At 39.5% G+C, this 25,529-nt stretch overlaps 1 long non-coding RNA gene across 1 annotated transcript; it reads left to right on the forward strand.

Moving 5' to 3' along the window:
- LOC126073912 (uncharacterized) lies at positions 1 to 25,529 on the forward strand. The gene is made up of 3 exons (XR_007516875.1): positions 1 to 7,296; positions 20,759 to 20,843; positions 25,140 to 25,529. It is a non-coding gene; the product is annotated as an uncharacterized LOC126073912 (long non-coding RNA).

Consider the following 25,529-nt stretch of genomic DNA (forward strand, 5'->3'; position numbering starts at 1 on the left):
CGTCCCCTGTGGTGTAGTTCCCTGCACGCTGGGGGTCGCTATGAGTCGGAATCCACTCCGACGGTCCCTAACAATTTCATCTGAAAGGAGCAGTTGATATCCAAGTCCAACCAATTTCCCTGGGGGAATGAGCACTCAGTTTTGAGATGTTCCCATTTTTCAAGAAAATCCAGAAATCCAGATTTTTATATGAACATTCACATTATAACCATTCGAACTTTAAAATACTGCGTAGGCTAAAGAAAACGTGTCAGTCAGCAGCTTAGTTTGAGCCTATATAGTTTTCAGCCTTTTCAAACTGCTTGTGTGTGTGTGTATGTATATATGTTAGCCAGCTGAGCTGTATCCCCTTAACTTGTATTTTCTATCATTGGTTCCTTTCTCTTAAGCTCCATTATGCTTTATGTGTAGTTCTGTGACACTACTTTGGACTGCTTGTAGTTATATGTGTTTCTTATCTCCTCTAGACATAGCAGAGACTCTGTCTTCTTTTAATAGCCATTGTGGAACTTTTATATGTCAGGAACAGTGGTAGGCGCTCTGGGGTCTAAGAGGGTGATTAAGGTACTATTCCTGACTTCCAAGATTCCCCATGCAGTTTCTACATTATAATGTATAATAAAGTGGTATTCAGAGAATGCTATGGGAGGACAGATAAGGAAAGATTGCTTCTTCCTGGAGGAGTTAGGAAGGCTTCACAAAGATCAGAGTTCAGCTGGACCTTAATTTGAGTAGAAGTTCAGGCAAGTCTAGGTTTTTATTCAACTTTGTATCACCCAAGGTAAATGTTGAGATACAATAGGAGTCAGACCTTTGAAGGCAGACCTGATTTTGAATTCTAGCTCTGTGACTTAATTGATAGCAATCTTTGAGCATATTTAACATCTTTGAGCCTCAGTTTTGTAGTCTGTAAAATGGTGATAATAACACCAGCTGCATAAAACTGTTGTGAAGATTAAATGAGAGAGCATATTTTAAGGCATATAACACCACGACTGGCACAATTCTTCAGATCCAAGATGCTATTGATTGTAAAATGCACCTTTATTTTATATACTGCTGCTAAAAAAAAAGGAAAAACAAAACAACAACAAAAAAAAAACGCTAATTAAATCACAACACACCATTGATTGTAAGATACATTCCGTTCAGAGATGTTAAAATCTGGAAAATAGAAAGTCTTAGAATGAGTGAAATACAGTAATAAAAATCATTTCAGTTATTTGTGTATAAATATTGTCTATTACCAGGAACTATGTAGCATAACATTTTGTTCTTTAGGGCAATGAAGTCATCATCCTATGTCCATCGATGAAGAACATTGCTAGGAGCAAGTTCAGTTAACATCTCCTTTTCTACCTTCCACCAGTTTTCTTTATCATATTTCCAACTTTTTCTAAGCTCTTAGCGTACTATCCAATTTTTAGATTTCAGAGTTTTCCCACGAAGACCACTCTCCCAAAGCTGTCTGTCCTGCCTCAATCTCTAGAACTACTGTAAGGCTTTTGTTCAGTGACTTCCTTTTATTTTTCTGTAGGGTGGGATTCACTATTTCTTGGACTTAGATCTTCCTCCTTAGTTTATACTTTATTTATGCTGTTCTGTGTTCTCAAGTAATTTCCAGTGAAAGGTGAGTGAGAGCTAAACTTTCAATGTTCTCACATTGTTAATATAAATAATAATAATACTGTTTAAACAAATGTTTAGTATTAGGCTAGGTATTATAAGGAAACCCTGGTGGCGTAGTGGTTAAGTGCTATGGCTGCTAACCAAAAGGTCGGCAGTTCAGATCTGCCAGGCGCTCCTCGGAAACTCTATGGGGCAGTTCTACTCAGCCCTGTAGGGTCTCTATGAGTTGGAATCGACTCGATGGCAGTGAGTTTCGTTTTTTGTTTTTTGGTTCAGGCACTGTAAAAGATGGTAAGAAAAATTTAAATCCCTGTTTATACTCTAAGGTGTGAAAAGATGGGCTTTAAGTTTGAATCCTAGTCCCGCTACTTGTGAGCTGTATTGCTTTAGCAAGTGATTTAATTTCTCTGAGCCTCTTCTTTTTTTTTCTAACCTGTACTGTTTATATAAAAACACCTACCTTCCAGGATTGTTGTTGTTCTGTGCCATCAAGTCGATTCCAACTCAGCAACCCCATGTGAGTGAGTAGAACTGCCCTGGGGGCGGGGGGGTAGGTTGGTGGTACTTTTTACAGAAGCAGATCCCCAGGCTATAGTTTTTACAGAGCCACGGGGTGGGTTTGAGCTGCCAACTTTTCAGTAAACAGCTGAGCACTTAACCATTGCAACACCAGGGATCATCCTGAGGTTTATCTAGGGTTAAGAACAATGATCTGGAGTCACGCTACCTGTGTTCAAATCTCAGCTTCACCACTCAACTAAATGTGTAATTTTAGGCAAATTACTTCATAGTACCGGGCCTTGGTTTTCTTGAATGTAAAATGGCATAATAATAGAATACCTTTAAGACCAAAAAGGTTGGGGTTTTTTTTTTTTTTTAAAGATTAAGTATGCAAAGTGTTTAGAGTGGTACCTAGTCCATGGTAAGGCATAAGTGTTACATCGAGACCACCTGGTCTTCATGGGGAAAACTTTGAAATGTAACTATTACTGTGATTGGTTTTAATAAACCACTAAGTACATAAGCCTTTAACTAATTTTCTTCTCAGGCTATTAATTTTCCCGGTCATCTTATTCTTTTCAATAACTTTAGTTACCGTCTATCTACCGATCATGTGCAGAATAGCATCTGTAGCCCAAGTCTCTTTCCTGAGGTTCAGACCTACTAGCTAACTGCCAGTTGGGCATTTCCATTTGGATATACTAAACTGAACCCATCTTGTTCTTTTCCCTAAATTCCAGTCTTCTTCCCTTTTTCTCTGAATGATTAGCACCACCCTCTACCAGGTTTTCCAAGCCAGAAATAAATGAACTAAAGTAACTGTCCTCAATAACTCCCTCTCCTTCATCCCACACTACCAGTGACCAAGTGTGATAAATTCCACCTCCTTTATGGCTCTTTTTTTCCACATGTTTCGATCCCTTCTTATAGACTTTAGTTCAGATCACCATTGTCTTCACTTGCATTACAGCCTTCTAAATGGTCTTCAGTTTTATACCCAACTCTTTCTCCTCCAGGCCGTTCTTCTCATGTAACCATAGTGATCTTTCTCAATTACGAAGATCACTGGTTATGGAGAATTAAGATGAGGAAGGAGTTCAGGGCAGCTCCCAGGTTTTTATCTTGGATACCTGAATAGACTCACATTAGAGAAAACAGGAAGAGACGTTTTTAGGGAAGATGATTTTTTACCCCCACTAGGCTAGCAGGACTAGATGAAAACCTTTAGAAGCCATAAGCACTGAAAAAGTTATAATGCCCCTTTCCAAACTTTAATTAAAAATAAAACTGACTCTAAAGTAAATTATGAGTTTAATTTTTGTTTTTGAAATAATTTATGGTGGTAACATACACATAACATTTGCTCTCTCAACCATTTTTACTTGTGTAATTCAGTGACATTAGTTATGTTAATCACATTGTGCAACCATAACCACTAGCCATTTCCAGATTTTTTCATCACCACTAACAAAGTCGGTACCCCTTAAGCAATACCTCCCCACTTCCCCTCCCACCCACGCCTTGTAACCACTAATGAACTTTGATCTATATGCATTTCCTCATCCTGGATATTTCATATCCCAGCCTCAGTGCCGTCGAGTCAATTCCGACTCATAGCGACCGTATAGGACTCATATAAGTGGGATCATACCATATTTGTCCTGAAGAGCCCTGTTGGTACAATGGTTAAAGCGCTTGGCTGCTAACCAAAAGGTCTGCTGTTGGAACCCACCAGCCGCTCTGAGGGAGAAAGATGTGGTAGTCCCCTTCTGTAAAGCTTACAGCCTTGAAAACCCTATGGGGCAGTTCTGCTCTGTCCTGTGCGGTCACTATGAGTGAGAGCCAGCTAGACAGCAGTGGGTTTGGTTGCTATGAGTTGGAATCGACTCAACAGCACTGGGTTTCTGACTTATTTCATTCAGTATAATGTTTTCAAGGTTGATCCATGTCGTAGTATAGTCAGAATGTCATTTCTATTCATGGCTGAATAATATTCCATTATATGTATATACTTTTTAAAAAATCCATTCATCTCTTGATGAATAGACTGAACGCTTGGGTAGTTTCCACCTTTTGGCTATTGTAAATAATGTTGCAATGAATACTGGCATACAAATATCTAAGTCCCTGCTTTCAAGAGTTTTGGATATATACCTGGGAGTGGAATCATTGAGCCATATGCTAATTTTATGTTTCACTCTTGAGGAATGAAGTATCGTATTTTTACAAATAATGTTTTCTTTCTGTGTATGTATGTGTGTGTGTATGCCCCAAGTACATGGTTAATCTGAGTGTTGAGTAACCTAGCACAGTTCTTGAGGTCAGATATTGTATCTTTTTCATTGTGTCCCTAGCTTTTGGAACATAGCCCGGGAGAGAGAAGCTGCTGAATATATATTTATTGAATGAATGCTATTGTTAGAAAAGTTTGTAAGTTGGAGGAAAATCTTAGAAGAAGTAAGGATCTTAGTTTGGGCCTTGAAGAAAAGTAAAATTTAGAGGCAGAAGAAACAGTGATTGAAAGCCTTGAGTTGGGAATGATAAAGCAGTAGGATATGGGAGCTGGTGGGTAGTGGAATCAACCAAAATGGCTGACAAGGATACTATGTGTTCAGTAGAAATAGGATTGACTAGATATGGTGAGGAGCCTTGGTGGTGCAGTGGTTAAGCGTTTGGCTGCCAACCAAAAGGTGGGCAGTTCGAATCCACCAGCTGCTCCTTGGAAACCCTATGGAGCAGCTCTACTCTGTCCGGTAGGGTCACACTGTGAGTCGGAATTGACTTGATGGCAACTGGTTAGGTTTGGTGAATCGAATTATATCTCTAAAGCGTCCATGACTGAACTTCAGGAGATCCATAAATCTCCTAATCCTCCTCCTGTGTGTGAAACTTCGTATGGGCATTTTTTTCTAAGTCAAGGCTTCATAGTTTTCATTAAATTCTCAAAGGAATCTATAAACAAATAAAGGTTAAGAATCATTTATGTTGTGCATTCGAGAGACTGATAGAATGGCTTAAGCTTGATGACCTAGCCAGTTTGTCCTCAAAAATTTCCTACTATAGTACCCCTTAGGAGCAGAAGAGAGGAAATGGGAGCCCTGAGAGCTGTAGATGGAGTCTGAACCCTGGGACTTCAAGTTTCATATTTATCCTAACATCAAAGGTGACTTTTGCCTTAAAAAAAAAAAGGGACTGGTAATTAACGCTTCCCCTTTAGGACAGTGGTGGTTATGTTTTTCTTTCTTCTTTTAAAAAATAACCTTTACTAGGCTAAGGAAGTTCTATTCCTAACTTACCAAGATTTTTTAACATAAATTTACATGAAATTTTATCAAATGCTGTCTTAGTTATCTAGTGCTGCTATAACAGAAATACCACAAGTGGATGGCTTTAACAAACAAAAGTTTATTCTCTCACAGTTTAGCAGGCTAGAAGTATAAATTCAGGGTGCCAGTTCCAGGAGAAGGCTTTCTCCCTCTGTTTGCTCTGGGAGAAGGTCTTTATCATCAGTCTTCCCGGTCTAGGAGTTTCTCAGCGCAGAGACTCAGGGACCAAAAGACATTCTCCGATTCCAGCGCTTCTTTCTTGGTGGCATGAAGTCCCTCTCTTCTCTGTTCTATTTTCTCTCTTTTATCTCAAAAGAGAGTGTCTCAAAACACAACCTTAAGGATGCTTCTTAGCAGGCCGCATTCTGGGATCCCATGAATGTTGCCTATTCTCCGGATACACACACTTACACACCCACACAACCTAATCTGGCACACCAACTTAATAGGTACCTGAGCCTTTTATGCCCTCAGCAGTCAATTTCTCCCACTTCTTGGGACTCTTCTAAGGCCTTACCTGGGAATTACAGTCTAATCCTGTAGGCTGAATCCTTTGTCATTAACATAATACCTCTAGTACTGCCTCATTTATATCATAGAGGTTAGGATTTACAACACACCGGGTAATCATATCAGATCAAAACACAGAGGACAACCAGACAATACTGGGAATCATGGCCTAGACAAGTTGACACATACTGAGACAGAGCCTGCACAGTGCTGTATTTTTCACCTGGCTTCTTCCCCTACAGTGTTGTATTGAAAAATCATTTCCTTTGCTGGGCTCCCTCCGACACCCCCACTCTAGCTTTGCATTTGAATCCTGCTTTTGCTTGGAGGTTATTTGTAAACCCGATTGTGGCTGCATAGTATGATTAAGAATGTTGCTGACATAAGTTGTATGAACTCCTTACTTTTAAACCCCTTTAAAAGTACTTGCCAGCCTGCCCTTGGTGAGCAGTCTTGGCAGCAGCAGCTCTGACTGACTCCATTTCCTTGTAGAATGAAATGAAGGTGCCTTTCTTGTTATCCCACCTTGGTCTCGTTTACTGGCCAATACAAGTCATGCTGAGCACGAACCTGGTGTTTCTACCTGGTAGAGTTTCTGGTGAGCCAGCCAGGAGCCATCTGCTCAGTTCCTGAGGTAGATCAGAAAACAGACTGGCCCCAATGTCTGGCGTCCCCAGGAGATTTCTCCTGGAGACATCGGAGTAGCTCTGAAAACTGGTCCCCTCTGAGACCCAAACGATGCTCTGTGAGAGACACGAAATATACCTGGGCTGTTTGGTAAGCGCATAGGTTAGTTCTTAGAAGAGTCCGGAGAAGCGGGAGAAATTGACCACTGAGGGCATTAGGAATCTGAGGTTATTTGGTAAGTGACAGGGTAATTCCCAGGTGAGGCCTTAGAAGAGTCCCAAGAAGCAGGAAGAATTGACCGCTGAGGGTAAGTTGGTGCACCGGATTAGACTGTGTGAGTATATAAGTGTGTGTATCCAGAGAAGGGGGAACATTCAAGGGATCCCAGAATGCGGCCTGCTAAGATGCATCTTTAAGAACTGGGAACAGAGACTCAGACAGACGTGGCTCAGGCAGCATCCTTGTCCCTGTCCTACTTTTGCCTCTTTAAATATATGCCAAATAAAACCTTCCTTTTGATTTACTAAACTTTGTGGTGTTTTTACCCTACAAGAGTTAATGGTGTAGTTGGTGCAGGGATCCTAAAACCACGAATCCAGTCGACCTCGAGGAGACCTGGACTGCGGAGCAGAAGCTGGCAAAAAGAGAGGTCCTATGTTATGGACCTAAGTATTCGCACTCCACGCCCCTTCAGCATCGCACGGTGAGCGGTTTCAGAAAATGAGCCTTTGCTTGTTCTCTTTCTCATGTTTTCTTAAGTTTTGTTTGGCATATTTGTTTGAAAAACTGGTTGATTGATTAAAGAGAATCTTTCTTAGATTTTTGCTTGATCGTTTAAGAGTGATACCTAGTAACTCTTGGTGAGCTGCAGTTTAGGTCTGGATTTCGGTGTTTGAAACATTAAAGAGGTAATTCTATTTTCAAAGAGCTCTGAGCCACTATCAGCTGCAAAAATACAGGCACGGTCTGACCAGTAGAAGCCATAAGGATGGTCGCCGGCACTCATTATGAGCATTAAAGATTCCCGTGACGGGATAAGGTGGTCGTGAGACAGGCTAGAGCACTAGGCTGCCTGCCACCCACAAGTAAACACTCGTGCAATGAAGGTACACATTGGACTAAGCGAAACACTGTCCAAACCCCGTGGCATTCCTCGTTATGTTTCTTTTTGTGGCTCAGAGAAAACCTGGAAAATAGTGCTCTATTTTGCCAATTTGCAGGGGGAGGTGGCAATTCCCAACCTGTTTTGGCAAATTCTCAGAGAAAGGTGTCAGCTCCTGAGCTGTGTTATGAAATTTGCAGGGAGAAGTGGCAGCTCCTGACCTGGTTTATAAAATTCTCAGGGAGAAGCAGTAGCTCCGTACCTGTTTTATGATATGGTTTCTCAATAAAAAAATCACAATAATATTCCTCCATCTGACACTCTGGCAAGTTAATAAGTTTTATCTAAAACCTGTTATTTCCATTGAATTGAGTTGATCTTACCAAAATTGCTATATACACTTTAGAAACTAGACTTTCCATATCCTTATTTTATGTGATATTGTTTGGTGAATTTATGTGGTCTTTCTGTCTTGTTTTGTTCTGAGAGCTTGCTTCTGATCTAGAGTGTTGTGTCCAAGTTTCTGTCTTGTATCAGGTTAGAGACTATGGCTGAGAATTGCTGTTTTTTGGTAGGCCTGTCTTGGGACCTCATTTCTTTCCTCATCCAAGAAAATCTGTCTTCTGTCAGTCTTATGGTGTAGGTTTTTAGTAGCTACACTGAAGAACTTTGTTTAAGTCAGTCTTAAAAGCAAAGCCTGTCTAAGTAAGTTAAGCTAGATGTTATATGAAATGTGTTATGTGAAGAAAAAAAATAATTTTGTCTTAAAGCAAAACCAGAAGTTCCAGAGTAGATAAAAAAGAGACAAAGGACAAGCCTAAGGGGAGAAAAAAAAAAAGGCTAGCTAAGAATTGGTGGGTTCATTTACAAAATCCCTAAAGAGCATTGATGTTTACTGGGTAGATAGCCTTTCAAAATGCCTGGATCAATTTAAACATATGTAAATAAATCAGAATGGCCTAATCGTGTCTTCTAACATGAGTCAAAAATAGGGGGACGGGGCAACATCAAGCCTCCTAGGTCCCCAGTCTCTAAGGTCATATAGCTTCAGAAAGCTTACTGTAGTTATCAGAAATTGGGTGGATCCCAATCATAAGAGAACTAAAAACAAGTTCTGTCTATTGCTAGGGGAACTTTAAGATGCCAAAAAATAGAAATCACAATGAGATATACCTGAAATGGCCTGGGAAAGTGTTTCCAACCCTGGTCGGACACTTAAGGTTTTATCCATATCAGTGAGTTGGTCAGTAGAGCAGAGACTTTGTGATTTCCAAAGTCAGCTGATAAAATCTTTAAGGGCTAAAATTAGATTGGGAAAATACGAGAAATAATAAAAGTTAAATGAAAACTTAGAATGTTTAAACAGACTTTCTTTCAACGACAATTATGTTTTATAGTATACAGGCTTAAAATAATTTCTAAGGCCTTTAAGGTAACTTACTGATGTTAAATTGAGTTGATTTATATTTTTCATAATTTAAGCTTATGTACTTTTGCTTTTTATGCCACAAAAGGATATATATGCATACAAACATATATGTGTCTACTAATGAGTCTGTTCATTTTTGCCATTAAAAAAAAATGTTCTATAAGAGATATGCAACAAAGACAACATTTAAGAGGTTCATTAAAAAGAAATTTATTCGATATGATCAAAAGGGAAACCCTGGTGGCGTAGTGGTTAAGTACTACGGCTGCTAACCAAAGGGTTGGCAGTTCGAATCTGCCAGGCACTCCTTGGAAACTCTATGGGGCAGTTCTGCTCTGACCTTTAGGGTCACTGTGAGTCGGAATCGACTCGACGGCACTGGATTTGGTTTGTTTTTTTTTTAATAGTCAAAAGTTTTATCTGTCTGACTAAAGTTTAATGGTTTAATTTATGAGATTTTTAGGAGCTTTAACTTTAAATGAAATATAAAAGAATTGGGTTTCTTGCTGTTAAAATAACAAAATTTTCTTTGATTTCTGAGTTGAAGGGTTAATTTATTTTTTGTGCCATCTGCTTTGAAGGCAAAGGCTTGGCATCTCATTAGAATAAGATTCCTGAGTCACTGTATGGCTTTTAGAAAAAAAGCTGAAGTTTTTTACTTTAAGATCTCTGGTTAAATAACTTACAGTAGTGTTTCATGGTGACCTATAATAAACTCCTGACAACTCTGAAACTTCTTGGAAAGCCACAAAAAACTTTTATGAAGGAAAAGTACTAGAAAGTCTTATTTAATAAATTACATCAAACATGTTGTCAAAATCAGGAGAAACGTCTGATTCTCTTTGGGTTAAAATTTTTATGTTAGTATTTCCTCCTGTGTTTTTGCCTAATATTGGACAGCAAATGCGTATGTCAGAATTTTATCATTATTTCTTAACTGCTAACTTGGTCGCAACCTTATCAAAGCCATTGGTTTGACTGGGAATTCACATCACTTACCTATGAAGTTTTCTTTTATTACTATTCAGGTATTTAAAGATTTGATAATCTTGCTATATTCTTGGCACAGCCTGACTATGTGGTATCGTGTCTCAAGATTATTATGTATTATATCTGAAGCTCTTTAAAAATACAGTTAATGGTTGTATTTAGAACTATTTTTATCTGAGTTGTTTTTAACTGATTTTATTTGGCCTTTATGTTATGCTTGCGGAAACCCTGGTAGCGTATCGACGGCAGTGGGGTGGGCGGGTGTTATGCTTGCAATTAATTTCTATCAGGCCTTTCACTATAAGAATACTATTTTTATAAGTTAATCATGGCCATGTTAAGTTTTGTCATCTGCAGATAAGTTTTTCCTTTGCTGATTTGATGAAAACTTTTGACCAAAATAAACCAACAAAAAGATAGACTATATTGGACTAGTGAAAAATACTGTGACTAGACTGAATAAAATTTCCAGAACTTGTATGCAGAAACTGACGGGTTCATAGACTGTGGCTAATCCAGAATCACATGGAACAGAAATTAACTACAGAAGACTGAGTAAATGAAAGGAAACTTTGGATTTTATTTGGGAGTATTGCTGATGTTTTAAGGTCCTACTTTCTGGGTATGAGAAACCGTTTTCCTTTCTCCTAAATTATTTAACAATGGGTTTAGATATTATAACTCTTGAATTAGAGGTTCTTTTCTCCTAAAAATGGTTTTATGATACTTCTGCTTCTGAGAAAGTGACCCATGACTTAATAGGTAAACCAAGGAGGGACAGCTTGTCCTCGAGAAGAACACATAGTATGCTTTAAACAAATTAACTGAAGACCTCCAACAGAAGAGGTCCATCCTATATTATGTTGTTAATCATGTATTCTCTAATGAAAAACTGGTTGTCACATGTGAAATTTTTTTACGTGTTCTGTTTCTCTAGCCCTTTCCAACTGACAGTGAGTTTACATGGGCAGTCCCTTGTTTAGATTCCTGGTGAATGCATGGGTAACACACTTTGAAAATTTTAAGTTTGCCTTTAGATATTCATAATAATGATGGTAGTAAATATTGAAAAGGTAATGTTAAATTGTTATATATTATAAATTGAGAGTCAAAAAGAAACCCATTGGTCCAACACTCAGGGTGTGGTTGATAGCTTTAATTCCAAGTTATGGGATGGTTAAATTAGAGAAATCTCTAAGATATTTGTCAGTCATTTTGGGACAAATAGATGAAGTTGCTAATGAGATAAAAACACAATAGAATCTCTGACCTCATTAACCAAGGTGACATGAGATAACAAAATACCCTTAGATTTTTTTATTAGCCCAAGAAAGTGTAGTCTGTGCTATAACAAATACCTCTTGTTACTTTTAGATAAATAACACAGCAAAAGTAGAACAAGGTATGCATAGAATTAGACAGCAAGCTACTTGGTTACACACTGTAACACCCTTACAAACACTAGATTGATTTGGCTGGTTACCATTGGGAATAAGTACATGGGCCAGATCACTACTGCATGGGATAGTAATGGTTTTAGTCTGCATCTTGATAGTATTGGGCATAATAAAACTTATCTTCGATTGTCTTACACACTTAAAAAAAGCCTCGGGCTAAAATATTGATGTACACTGAGTCTGCTCACTTCGGCAATGCCATCGTTGGGAACATCGCTCTTACGTAAGACCCTGGTGAAGAACCAGATGGTAAACCAGCACTGTGAGTTTAAAGAGCCTGCCGTGGCCACCATCTAAGGGTTCAGCTAAGTCCAGGTATTAATATCTCCAATCTGCAATCAAAAGAATAAGAGATAATATTAGAGCCATTTTTCCCTGTCCTCAAACATAAAATGTGACCCAGCTAGAACTGGACGCAAAGAGACTCATAAAGACACATCAGCTGAGCCCTGAGGTAGAAAGACAATAGCTAAGACAATCTGGAAAAAAAAAAAAAAAAAGAACCTTTTAGAAAGACGTTCACATAAACAGGGCATAAAAACCACTCTTTTTCTTTTAATATTTGGTAAATGATTATAAACCAATAGCCACAATCAAAGGCCTAGGTCCGGTATTTGCCCCTCCCCAAAAACACGCCAGACAGTTCCAAGCTGGGCTGTAATTCAAAATGGACACTGGTCTTAAATGACCAATGTCTAAAAAGAAATGGGAGGAGTGAGACAGAGCCTCCACAGTGCTGTAGTCTTTACCTGGCCTCCTCCCCTAAAGTGTTGTATTGAAACATCCTTTCCTTTCCTGCGTTCCCTCTCCCTCCCCACCCCCCAGCTTTGCATTTGAACCCTGCTTTTTTTTTTTTTTTTTTGGCTTGAAGGTTGTATGTAAACCCCACTGGGGCTTCGTAGTGTGGTTAAGAATGTTACTGATACAACTCGTATGAACTCCCTACTTGGAAACTCCTTTAAAAGTAGCTTGCGTTCCCCGCCTTGGTAAGCAGTCTTGGCAGCAGCAGATCTGACTGACTCCGTTTTCTTGTACAACGAAATAAAGGTGCCTTTCCTGTTCTTCCACCTTGGTCTCAAGTTCATTGGCTAACACGAGTCACGCTGAGCAGGAACTTGGGGTTCCTGCCCAGTAACAATATCATGGGGGATACGGTTCAATCCATGACAAATGCTTTTTGCTTTTTCTGTACTATTAAATATTCATAGTTTTTTTTTCCCTTCTTTAATCCGTTAATGTGATTGTATTTCTGTATTTTCTAACATGAATCCATCCTTGTATTTGTAGTGTAAACATTCCTCGATCATGGTACATTATCTTTATGATAGACTATTGAAAACCGGAACCAGGATACTTGTACAAGTGTTTTTATGAGCACACCCTTTACTACCATAACCTGAAACCAACCCAAATGCCCATCAGCAGGCAGAGGAATAAACAAATGAATTGGGATGTATTTACACAGCAATTTAAATGAATATCTTACAGTTAAATGCCGTAATATGGATGAACCCTAGCAATATGATATTGCCTGAAAAAAGGAAGTTGTTAAAGATCGTGGACAGCATGTTATAGACTTTTTATAATGTTATTAACACTTAAAGCCCCCTAAAACACTCTTTTTGGAGTGCATATGATATGAAAAGGGAAGGCTAGGGAGCAATGATTTAGATAGCATTCAGAACCCAAAACCAAACCTGTTGCTGTCGAGCAGATTCCGACTCATAGCGACCCTATAGCATTACACTGAATGAAAAGAGGATGGGTGATAAAGTGGAGGACCAAGAGGTGAATGTAAATTATTATTAATGTTTTAGTTTTCATATTGGTGGTGACTTCATGGATACTGCATGAAATGAATGAATGAGCACTTGAGGGCCTTTGATACACCAATGAGGAAATGTGTTGTAGACAAAGAGTAATGATGAACCCCATTCTCTGTGTCTGAGCTCGGAACTTCTCTTCTTTTTGCATTCAACTCTAGCGTAACTCTTTGACTTAATCTAAAAGTAAGGGGCAGAAAGAGTAGGGGGATTGATGTTTTAAATTACTTGCCATCAAGTAAAATCAGTACTCTGGGAAAAGTGTCATATTTCTCCTAAGTCTTCAAGCACCCCCTGACTGATGGCCACTTTTAGTTTTGGAAGACTGCTGACAGTGGGAAGTCACTGAAGTATCTTGAGCTTCGATGGGATTTTGCAAAATAAGCAGTATTAAAAAAAAAAAAAAATCTCTGGCAGTGCTTGTGTATTACATAGGATAGATACATTTGAGAGGGAGATTACCATCAGAAAAGTCAACTAACAGGCTTGTCACCGAGATGCAGTTTTCAAGTGAGGAAGTCCTAAACTAAGTAAGTGGTATCAACAGAAATGGAGATTAAAGAGCAAAACCAAGTACATTTTGAAGGATTAATAGTAGTTTTTAGGCTTAAATAAGAAGAGTTGAATAAGAAGAATACATAAGTAATTCCAAGGTTTCTACCAGGGCATTTCTAGGTTTTATGAGTCCTGAAGATTATACAATTCTGGAAGCTTTGTTTAAGAAAATCACCTCCCGTCTGTCAGTTTGTTCATGCTGTGGTGGCTTGTGTATTGCTATGATACTGGAAGCTATGTCACCAGTATTTCAAATACCAACATGGTCACCTATGGTGGACAGGTTTCAGCAGAGTTTCCAGACTAAGACAGACCAGGAGGAAAGGCCTGATGCTCTGCTTTCAAAAATTAGCCAGTGAAAACCCTATGGATCACAACATAATATTGTCCATCATAGTGCTAGAAGATGAGCCCCCTAGGTTGGAAGCTGCGCAAAATACACAGTGGTCACAACAATGGACCGAAGCATACTAACCATTTTGAAGATGGCTCAGGGCCGGGCAATGTTTTGTTCTGCTGTACATGGGTTCTGCATGAGTTGGAGTCAACTCAATGGCAGCTAACAACTTTTAAGAAAAAGAGTGTAGAATCACTAGTCAAAATAAGATATAAAAGTAAGTATTTATTTAGAAGGGGCCAGGGCAAGTAGAAGTAAAGGGCAAGTAACGGGGAAAGATGTGGCAGTCTGCTCCAGTAAAGAGTTACAGCCTGGGAAACCCTATGGGGCAATTCTACTCTGTCCTGTAGGGTCGGTATGAGTTGGAATTGATTTTGATGGCAATGGGTTTGGTTTTTTAGGGCAAGTAAGAAACTCCAAAGCTTAAGTTCCATCAGCTTCACAGTAAATCTGCCTCTGAATTGTATGTAACCTGATACAGTAACAAACCTGGCAAAGAGTGGTCGGGGAAGGCAGCCTTTTCATAGGAGAGGAAAATATAAACTTCAAGCAAGATTTTGTTGAAGATCATTCAAAAGTGGCTGCAGCAGTATATCAACAGGGAACTGCCAGAATTCAGGCCGGATTCAGAAGAGGACATGGAACCAGAAATATCATCGCTGATGTCAGATGGACCCTGGCTGAAAGCAGAGAATACCAGAAGGATGTTTAGCTGTCTGTTATTGACTGTGCAAAGGCATTCGACTGTGTGGATCATAACAGATTATGGATAACATTGCGAAGAATGGGAATTCCGGAACACATAATTGTATTCGTGAGGAACCCGTACATACATCAAGAGGAAGTTGTTCGAACAGAACAAAGGGATACTGAGTAGTTGCAAGTCAGGAAAGGTATGCATCGGGGTTGTATTCTTTCACCATACCTATTTAATCTGTATACTGAGCAAATAATATGAGCAGCTTGACTCTGTGAAGAAGAATGGGGCATCAGAATTGGAGGAAGGCTCATTAACAACCTGTGTTATGCAGATGACACAACCTTGCTTGCTGAAAGTGAAGAGGACTTACTGATGAAGATCAAAGACCGCAGCCTTCTGCATGGATTACATCTCAACATAAAGAAAACAAAAATCCTCACAACTGGACCAATAAGCCACATCATGATAATGGAGAAAAGATTGAAGCTATCAAGGATTTCATTTTACTTGGATCCACAGTCAACACCCATGGAAGCAGCAGTCAGAAATCAAAACATGCATTGCATTGGGCAACTCTGCTGCAAAAGACCTCTTCAAAGTGTTGAAAAGCAAAGATGTCACCTTGAAGACTAAGGTGCACCTGATCCAAGCCATGGTATTTTCAATGGCATCATATGCATGTGAAAGGAGGAAAATGAATAAGGAAGACTGAGGAAGAATTGACACCTTTGAATTGCGGTGTTGGCGAAGAATATTGAATATGCCATGGACTGCCAAAAGAACGAACAAATCTGTCTTAGAAGAAGTACAACCAGAATGTTCCTTAGAAGCAAGGATGGCGAGACTGTGTCTTACATACTTTGGACATGTTGTCAGGAGGGATGAGTCCCTGGAGAAGGACTTCATGCTTGATAAAGTAGAGGGTCAGCAGAAATAAGGAAGACCCTCAAAGAGATGGACTGACACAGTGGCTGCAACAGTGGGCTAAAGCATAACAGTTGTAAGAATGGCACAGGACCGGGTAGCGTTTCGTTCTGTGGTACATAGGGTTGATATAAGTCAGAACCAACTCAACGGCACGTAACAGCAACACGATGTTAGAAGGGGCCTTGGAAAATACTTGAAAATCTAAACAAATACACATTCCTTTACTCATGTGGAGTCTGGCAGTGATATTAGAAGCCTAAAATCTGAGATGAGTTTGAATGCCACATTGTCACTCTTACTCAGTGTTCCCACGGTATATTGCAGGCCAGTAATCCGCTTTTCTTCACTATTTAGACTCTTACCCTTCACCTTAGTGATTCACTGTACTGCCAAAAAGACATAAATGCCATAACTTCACGTCCCTGGCTCTAGACCTTTTCAGGAGCTCAGTCTCAAGTTGACCTTGTACACCTAACACAGGGCCTGTTCTATCATGGATGCTCAAAAATATTTGGAAAAGGGATGAAATAGAGGTTCTGCCTAGAAAAGCACTCCAGTGAAGTAAATACATTTTTAACTTTCCAGCGCTGTGGTACAGACCACTTACTCATTCCCAGGCAGAGGGGAGCTGCTCTGCACAGGGCTAGCCTTTCACTCACTTCAATATGATTCTCACCCATTTTTCTGTGGTCTGTTTTCATGTTCTCTCTCGAACCCCATGTAAACAATTCATTCCACAGGCTCTAAACATGGAGAGAGTTCAGCTGGTTATTTCAGGTAAAACCTCCTGATGTGACCATACCCTAGTGATCTTGCATCCATCTGAGGTCTGATTTTTAAAGTTCAGAAATGAGTATGTGGATTCACCTGAGGGTGACCTGCCTCCTTGAAGTGTGATTGACAGCAAGTGACTTTATCCCTGCCGTCTAGACTAGAGCTTGCCATGTGCTCACTAAATATTTGATAAATTAATAACTAAAGAAAGATGCAATATAATGAAAGTTATTTGGGGTCAGCAGATAATTTAGTATAGCTTTATCATAAGACTTAAAAAGCTGAGAAAATTAGTAGGACTTTGAATTGCAGATGAAGCCACGTCTAAACTATTCAGAAACAGTGGGAGTGGGGACTCTGAAGATTTTAGAGCAAAAATTAAAAAAATGACCTGATCAAAGTGGTGCCTCAGGAAAGTGCATTTGGCAGCACAATCCCAGATGGATGCAGATTAGTTAAGAGACTTTCACCGGAGCCTAGGCACAAAGAAATCAGAACTAGGGTGCTGTCACTGAAAAGAAAGATGAATACCAGAGAAACAAGGAAAGTAATTCATAGGACTAATTTGATATAACTTGGAAAATTGAGAAAGGAGAGAAATGGTGAAAATTATTCTGGTGTTTCTAGCCTGGCTGATGTGAGGATGGATCTGTATGGAAAACCATGTTATACAAACTCAGCCTGGTCTTACGTGCTCTTTGCCATTGGAACTCCAGGTTCTAGCACTGTCCCAGTATCGCCCTGGCACTAGCCTGATGCTTGTCTGGTGCTGACGTTTTTATTCCACGTGGTAGAAGAGGGTAAGCAATCATGTGCCCAGTCCAAATGGCAGAGAAAGAAAAAGAAATGTTCGCACAGAATATCCATTTTCATGATACTGGCCGTCTTATTCTCCAGGCTTCCATTTCCTCGGTTCAGGACCTGCTACACCTCCCACCGAGGGGTTCTTAGAGTGTTTATGTTATGTTTTGGGATCTGGCAACATCCTGCTTGCTTCTATGGCATCTTCACAGCTGGGTTCCAAGAGGCAGCCCACAGCCCATAAGTTTGCCATCTCATCCCTGAAAGGGTCAATTTTGAAAGATACTTTCCTTTTGAATCCTCTTCCTTTCCGGTAATTTCCTTGTGAAATAGCTTATGCCACTACCCTTGCCAATTTTCTCTTCTTCAGCTTTAACTCCTCTACTTCCACATCACCCTTCTCTTTGTCAGTGGCTTTGCTTGTGATTTGAGCAGTAACCACTGCACCACCAGGGCTCCGTAGTAAGCCTTATATGAGTTAATGCCTGTGAAGCGTTCCCGCTGCAGGTAGAGGTGATGACTTAATCCTTTGTCTGCCACTGTTTACCACGATACCACGTCACATAGCATTACAGTTGCTAAGTTGTTTATGTCCGTATATTTCCTAAGAGTCTGTGACTCCTAAACCCAAACCAAACCCGCTGCCACTGAGTCGATTCCAACTTATAGTGACCCTATAGGACAGAGTAGAACTGCCCCATAGAGTTTCCAAGGAGCGTCTGGCAGATTTGAACTGCCGACCTCTTGGTTATCAGCCGTAGCACTTAACCACTATGCCACCAGGGTTTCCAGTGTGACTCCTAGAAAGTAGAAATGGTTTCCAATTCATCGATTTAATTAACTGAGTAAGTGAAGGAATGAATGAATGGATAGCTCCTTCATCTTTTCCTTGTTACAGTAATATATCTCAAGAGTATCTACTCAACCTTCCTCAGAAGTCATTTCTTCTAGGCCCTGAAACAACTTTGTCCTTTTAATTTAAAATGAATTTTTTGAATGTACTGAGAGGTCCTCCAAGATGCAGTGTTAAGTGATAAAATGCAGTACATTCTTTAAACAGGATTTAAACAGTGTTTAAATTGAATTTTTATAAGCAAATGCTTATTTCTAGGCTTGCGTTGTGATACGAGAGGAATGATTTTTGTCTTCATCCATCAGTTCAACAAATGTATGTGGTTGCAGGACTACTATAAGCAGGGTGCCGTTAGGCTCTAAAATGGACGCGAAGGTTAATAAAGTGACCTGTAGCATTTGGTACTTTTTTTTTTTGAAGTGAGGAGAGTATTATACATACACACATTCATAGGTATATGTATGTATGCATATGTGTTATATCTGTGTGTATATGTATATATGTATGTATGTGTGTGGTGCAGCAGTTAAGAGCTCAGCTGCTAACCAAAAGGTCAGTGGTTCAAATCCATCAGCTGCTCCTTGGAAACCCTATGGCGTAGTTCTCCTCTGTCCTATAGGGTTGCTATGAGTCAGAGTATATGTATATGTCTGAATATACACACACACATATATGTTATGTTCATAAACTATCGAAGGATATGTGAGAAATCAGTAAGAGTGACTGCCTCTGGAGAGGAACACTGGGAAACACGGGAAAGATTGACCTTTTTACTATATACTCTTCAGTGCTGGTTAATTTTTTAGCTTGTGCATATATTACCTATTTAAAAATATTATACATTTCTGAAATTTTACATTACAATTTTTTTTCTTTTACCATTTCTGAAACTTAATAACTAGTAACCAGAAAGACTGGAATGATGTTGCAAGATTATGAATTCAAGTTAGATAAGTATTCAGATACGGGTTTATTACATGCATATGTAGAAGCATTTTATAAGAGTTTAGAAATATGTTTTCTATGCCTTCATCTACCCAGAAGCTTACGTGTTGCACCTTTCAAGTTGGCCTAAGGATTAGAGGTAAATAAAAATGGGATAAGATTTAACAGTTACACTTTTTGTTTTTTCTAAATAATTTCCATACTTCTTATCATGTAATTTGGGTTTTTTTTTTTGTTAGAACCTTGCATCTCTGGCCACACCAATTTAATTTCTGTGACTCTTCATACCTTTGCATGTTTAACCTAAAAATAGGCTGAATTATCCCAAATTAAAAGAACTGTATATAATTTAAGATTGCTTTCTAAAATATAACAAGCTGTCAGTCCCCTACCCACCGTTGGGTCAGACTGTTGTACTTAAGACCCCCGACTCTGGGCTGCCTGAGGCCTCTGGCAGCAGAAGTCCTTGCCCCTCCAGTGAGCCCATCTGGAAATACACCGAATGATGGCTTCTTGGGAGCAGGTCTCTGCCAATGACTGACAGGGCTGGTTTCTAAATACCTGGCTCGTCTCCCAGGTGGGATAGCACTGAGGCCCATATCTACACTGACTTTTGGAGTTCAGCTACCCACAGTAATAAGTGGCTTAATAAATTGGTGGCCTTCCATTCCCTGTTCTACTTTCCGGCAACCCTACTGGTATTTTCTGGAGTCACCTCTCAAACTGTTTGCAGTCAAATCCTTATCTCAAGGTCTGGTTCTGGGGAAACCCAAACTAAGGCATAGTGGCTTAAGTCATGTGGGATATTAGAGTCCCGGGTGCTTTTAGAGTTGTATAATAACTTAAGGAAACCCTGGTGGCGTAGTGGTTAAGTGCTACGGCTGCTACCCAAAAGGTCAGTGGTTCATATCTGCCAGGCGCTCCTTGGAAACTCTATCGGGCAGTTCTACTCCGTCCTGTAGGGTCGCTATGAGTCAGAACCGACTCGATGGCAGTAGGTTTGGTTTTTTTTGTAATAACTTAAAAGCCTTAAAGATTGCTTATTCTGATTACCCCACTGTGTTTAAAAAAAAAAGATTGTGTTTAAACTGAATTTTTATAAGCAAGTGCTTATTTCTAGGCTTGCATTATAATATGAGGGGAGTGATTTTTGTCTTCATCCATCAGTTCAACAAATTTATATGGTTGCAGGACTACTATAAGCAGGGTGCCCTTTTTGGCTCTAAAGTGGACACAAAGATTAATGAGATGACCTGTTGCCCTGAAAGCATTTATAGGCTAGTGTTGAGAATAAAATTCTGCAAGGCAGTATGCTCAGAGGTGCAAACAAAATACTGTAGGTGGTCTAAGGAGGAAAAATACATGCAGTTAAGAATCATGAAGGAAGTAACATAAATGTCAATTTCAAATAGGTGGCGATGAAACGAAGGCCCTCTGACAATCATGGGAAGCAGCATGAGCCCAGATGCAGGGGAGCACTGGTGTGTGTAGGAAATGGTAAGAGTGACCCAGTTGGGCTGGAGTGCTTGTATGTCTAAGGAAGTTGTTTTTAGGTGCCATTGAGTTGATTTATAGTGACACTATGTACCACAGAAGGGAACACTGTTCAGTCCTGCGCATCCTTACAATCATTGTTATGCTTGAGCCCATTGTTGCAGCCACTGTGTCAGTCCATCTCATTGAAGGTCTTCCTCTTTTCCGCTGACCCTGTACCTTAAGAAGTATGACGTCCTTCTCCAGGGACTGATACCGTCTGATAGTGTGTCCAAAGTGGATCCAAGTAAAATGAAATCCTTGACAACTTGAATCTTTTCTCCATTTATCATGCTGTGGCTTATTGGTCCAGTTGTGGGGATTTTTGTTTTCTTTATGTTGAGGTGTAATCCATTCTGAAGGCTGTGGTCTTTGACCCTCCTCAGTAAGTGCTTCAAGTCTTCTTCACTTTCAGCAAGCAAAGTTGTGTCATCTGCATAAAGCAGGTTGTTAATAAGTCTTCCTCAAATCCTGATGCCCTGTTCCTCTTCATATAGTCCAGCATCTTGGATTATTTGCTCAGCATATAGATTGAATAGGTATGGTGAAGGGATATAACCCTGACACACACCCTTCCTGACTTTAAACCATGCAGTATCCCCTTGTTCTGCCTCTTGATCTATGTAAAGATTGCTCATGAGCACAATTGAGTGTTCTGGAATTCCCATTCTTCACAATGTTATCTGTAATTTGTTATGATCCACACAGTTGAATGCCTTTGCATAGTGAATAAAACACAGGTAAACATCCTTCTGATATTCTCTGCTTTTAGCCAGGATCCATCTGACAGCATTGTCTGATACAGTGCCGGGAAATGAGCCTCCACAGGTTGGAAGGCACTCAAAAGATGATGTCTGAGGAAGTAGTTAAAGATAAAGCTGGAAAGGCTTAAATGCCAAACTATGTAGTTCGTTCTTAATTTACTAGGCTTTGAAGGCAATCAGAGCCTTCAAAAAAGAGTCAGGCTGGAAAGCTTGAAATTCTCTTAATCAATACTCCTTAATTTGAATAGATATCTTCTAATATTCTTCTGTGTAAATATGGATTTTGGGATGTACAACTAAGTTTTCTTAAAGGAGAATACTGAAAAATAAGCAAGGAAAAGGTTTTAAGGGACCATATATACTCTTGCACACTGCTGGTCGAAGCCTGAGTTTAAACTTAAAAGCAATTCAGCAAGATGTGTCAGGGGCCTTAATAATGTGCATACCCTTTGATCTAAAAAAAAAAGAAATAATCAGACAGATGGGCCAAGAAGTATATTTAAGGATGGTTTTATATCCTTACCTAATTAAAAAAGCAGAATACCTAAATGTTAAAAAAGAGGACTGGTTAAATATAATAAATATATTGTATGAATATATTCATTGGCAATTATGTGTTACTACAACCTTTCCTTCTTAGTGCAATCTCTTAACTCTAGGGGCTTGTCTAATGAGACTGTGGGTAAAAAGAGCCTCTTCTATTTTTTAAGCATAGAAAAACCATCTAGAATATTGAGCCATAAAGAAAAAAAAGAAAACAGTTGCCTTGGAGTCAATTCTGACCCAGAGCGACCCTAGAGGACAGAGTAGAACTCCCCCATAGGATTTCCAAGGAGCTGCTGGTGGGTTTGAACTGCTGACCTTTTGGTTAGCAGTCATATCACTTAACCACTGTGCCACCAGGGTAATTTTTAGATCTTGCATAGGACGGCATATGTTTATTAGACTGTTAAATAAATAATAAATAGGGCCAGGGGTGAGAATGCGTCACACAATAAGGGTTGTGATTATCCCAAATCTGTGTAGTTGAAGTTCGTTAAGAAAATAAAAGAAATGAGAAGAAGCATCTAGGAGGTTATACACTAAAATGTTAACAGCAGTTGCCTCTGACTGGGGACCTTAAGGGTGATTATATCGGTTTATTTTCTTTTTACTCAGAGTTTCTAATTTGTCTATAATTCTTTATGATTTTTATAATAGAGAAATAATACAAGTCAAAACTATAAAATTTAAGATGAGAAAACTACTCAACAATAACAAGGAAACCTTCCTCTCAAATACACAAAAGACCATTGTATGTGCTGGCCAATTACGTTCCTTGGCAGGGAACGCATCGCACTGATTCATGGGGCGCTCCACGTAGACTACTGCCGAGACGTTCCTGTGAACAATGCATAAGTTATATGTGTTGGGTTTGACTCACTTCACCTATGCCAGGACACTTCTCTACAATACCTGGAGAAAATGCAGGGTTGTTTATCACCTACTGTAGGAAAGGAAAGAAGCAGTTCCCCAAAAAGGAAAGAAGCAGTTCCCCAACTACTAGGAATTATAAATCCATTTGACAAATAGTTTCTTTAATTGCAAGGTGTTATTTATATGGAGCCCTGGTGGTGCACTGATTGAGAGTTGGGCTGCTAACCAAAAGGTAGGCAGTTTGAATGCACCAGGCGCTCCTTGGGAACCGTACAGGGCAGTTCTGCTCTGTCCTATTGGGTCACTATGACTCAGGCTTGACAGCAACAGGTTATTTATAGAGAAGTTCTTGAATGTACCTACATTTTTAGGGAAAGGAGAATTTCTAAATGTTACTACATAGTTTAATTATTTTATTATTATTATTAGTTTAATTATTTTAAGTAAAGGAGAGCTGTAGGTATAACTTATTTAAATTTTTGCAAGTTTCAAATAACCAAGCCAAAGTTTATTTTAAAAAGTTGAACTTGCTCTGTGACTTGGTTAGATATCTCGCTATATACTCACTAGTACTTTCCATAGCATGAATTTTATTGTCATTGCTTGTTCAAATGCCTTCCTTTCTTTCTGAATTGTAAGCTCAATAAGAGTAGCAGTGATATTGGTCCTACTGGTGCATAATAGGGACTTAGTATTTAATAAGGTCCTTTGCAGCACATTTGCCCAGTGCAATGCATCTTTTGGTCTCTTGACTGCTGCTTCCATGGTGGTGGTACGTAGGGTCGCTATGGGTCAGAACCAACTCAACGGCACATAACAATGTTTAATGAAAGGATGTATAAATGCATGAAAGGATAGAGATCTGATTTAGAGATAGGAAGTAAAGGGTAAAGGTTTTTCAAAAGCACAACACTTGATGGGGAAATGTATATTACATTTAAGATTTGAGATTTTAAGGTGAAACATTTTTGTTTGCTGTTGTTAGGTGCTGTAGAGTTGGTTGTGACTCATAGCATCCCTGTGTACAACAGAATGAAACACTGTCCAGTCCTGCACCGTGCTCACGATCATTGTTATGCTTGAGCTCATTGTTACAGCCACTGTGTCACTCCATCTTGTTGGGGGGCTACCCTGTACTTTACCAAGCATCATGTCTTTCTCCAGGGACTGATCCCTCCTGACAACATGTCCGAAGTATGTAGGACACTGTCTCATCATCCCTGCTTCTAAGGAGCATTCTGGCTGTACTTCTTCCAAGACAGATTTGTTCATTCTTTTGGCAGTCTGTGGTATATTCAGCATTCTTCACCAAAACCACAATTCAAAGGTGTCGGTTCTCCTTTGGTCTTCCTTATGCAACGTCCAGGTTTCACATGCATATGATGTGATTGAAAATACCATGGCTTGGGTCAGGGGCACCTTAGTCCTCAAGGTGACAGCTTTGCTTTTCAACAATTTAAAGAGGTCCTTTATAGCAGATTTGCCCAATGCAATGCGTCCTTTGATTTCTTGACTGCTGCTTCCATAGCTGTTGATTGTGGATCCAAATAAAATGAAATCCTCGACAACTTCAATCTTTTCTCCATTTATCATAATATGGCTTATTGGTCCAGTTGTGAGGATTTTTGTTTTCTTTTTGTTGAGGTGTAATCCATACTGAAGGCTATGGTCTTTGAACTTCCTCAGTAAGTGCTTCAAGTCCTCTTCACTTCCAGTAAGCAAAGTTGTGTCATCTGCATAAGGCAGGTTGTTAATGAGTCTTCCCCCAATCCTGATGCCATGTTCTTTTTCATATAGTCCAGCTTCTCAGATTATTTGCTCAGCATACGGATTGAAGAGGTATGGTGAAAGAGTACAGCCATGTTGCATGCTTTTCCTGACTGTAAACCACACAGTATACCCTTGTTCTGTTCATATAACTGCCTCTCGATCTATGTACCAGTTCATCACGCGCACAATTGTTTTGGAATTCGTATTCTTTGTGATGTTATCCATAATTTGTTACGATCCACACAGTCGAATGCCTTTGCACAGTCAATAAAACACTAGTGAACATCTTTCTGGTATTCTCTGCTTTCAGTCAGGATCCATCTGACATCAGCAGTGATATCCCTGGCTTCACGTCCTCTTCTGAATCCAGCTAGAATTTCTGACAGTTTCCTGTTAATGTACTGCTGCGGCCGCTTTTGAATCATCTTCAACAAAATTTTACTTGCGAATGATATTAATATTGTTCGATAATTTTTGCATTTGGTTGGATCACCTTTCTTTGGAATCCGTTTGTAGTTGACACCAACTCCAGTAAAGAAACCTTAGGGGTCAGTGAGTTTATGTTAATGAAGGAGGAACAACTCAGAGAAGGAGGGTGAGAATGGTTGCACAACTCAAAGAATATAATCAGTGTCACTAAATTGTACATGCAGAAAATGTTGAATTGGTATATGTTTTGCTGTGCATATTCTCAACAACA

Source organism: Elephas maximus, chromosome 3 (assembly GCF_024166365.1).
Source record: "Elephas maximus indicus isolate mEleMax1 chromosome 3, mEleMax1 primary haplotype, whole genome shotgun sequence".
In the NCBI taxonomy this organism is placed as follows: Eukaryota; Metazoa; Chordata; class Mammalia; order Proboscidea; family Elephantidae; genus Elephas; species Elephas maximus.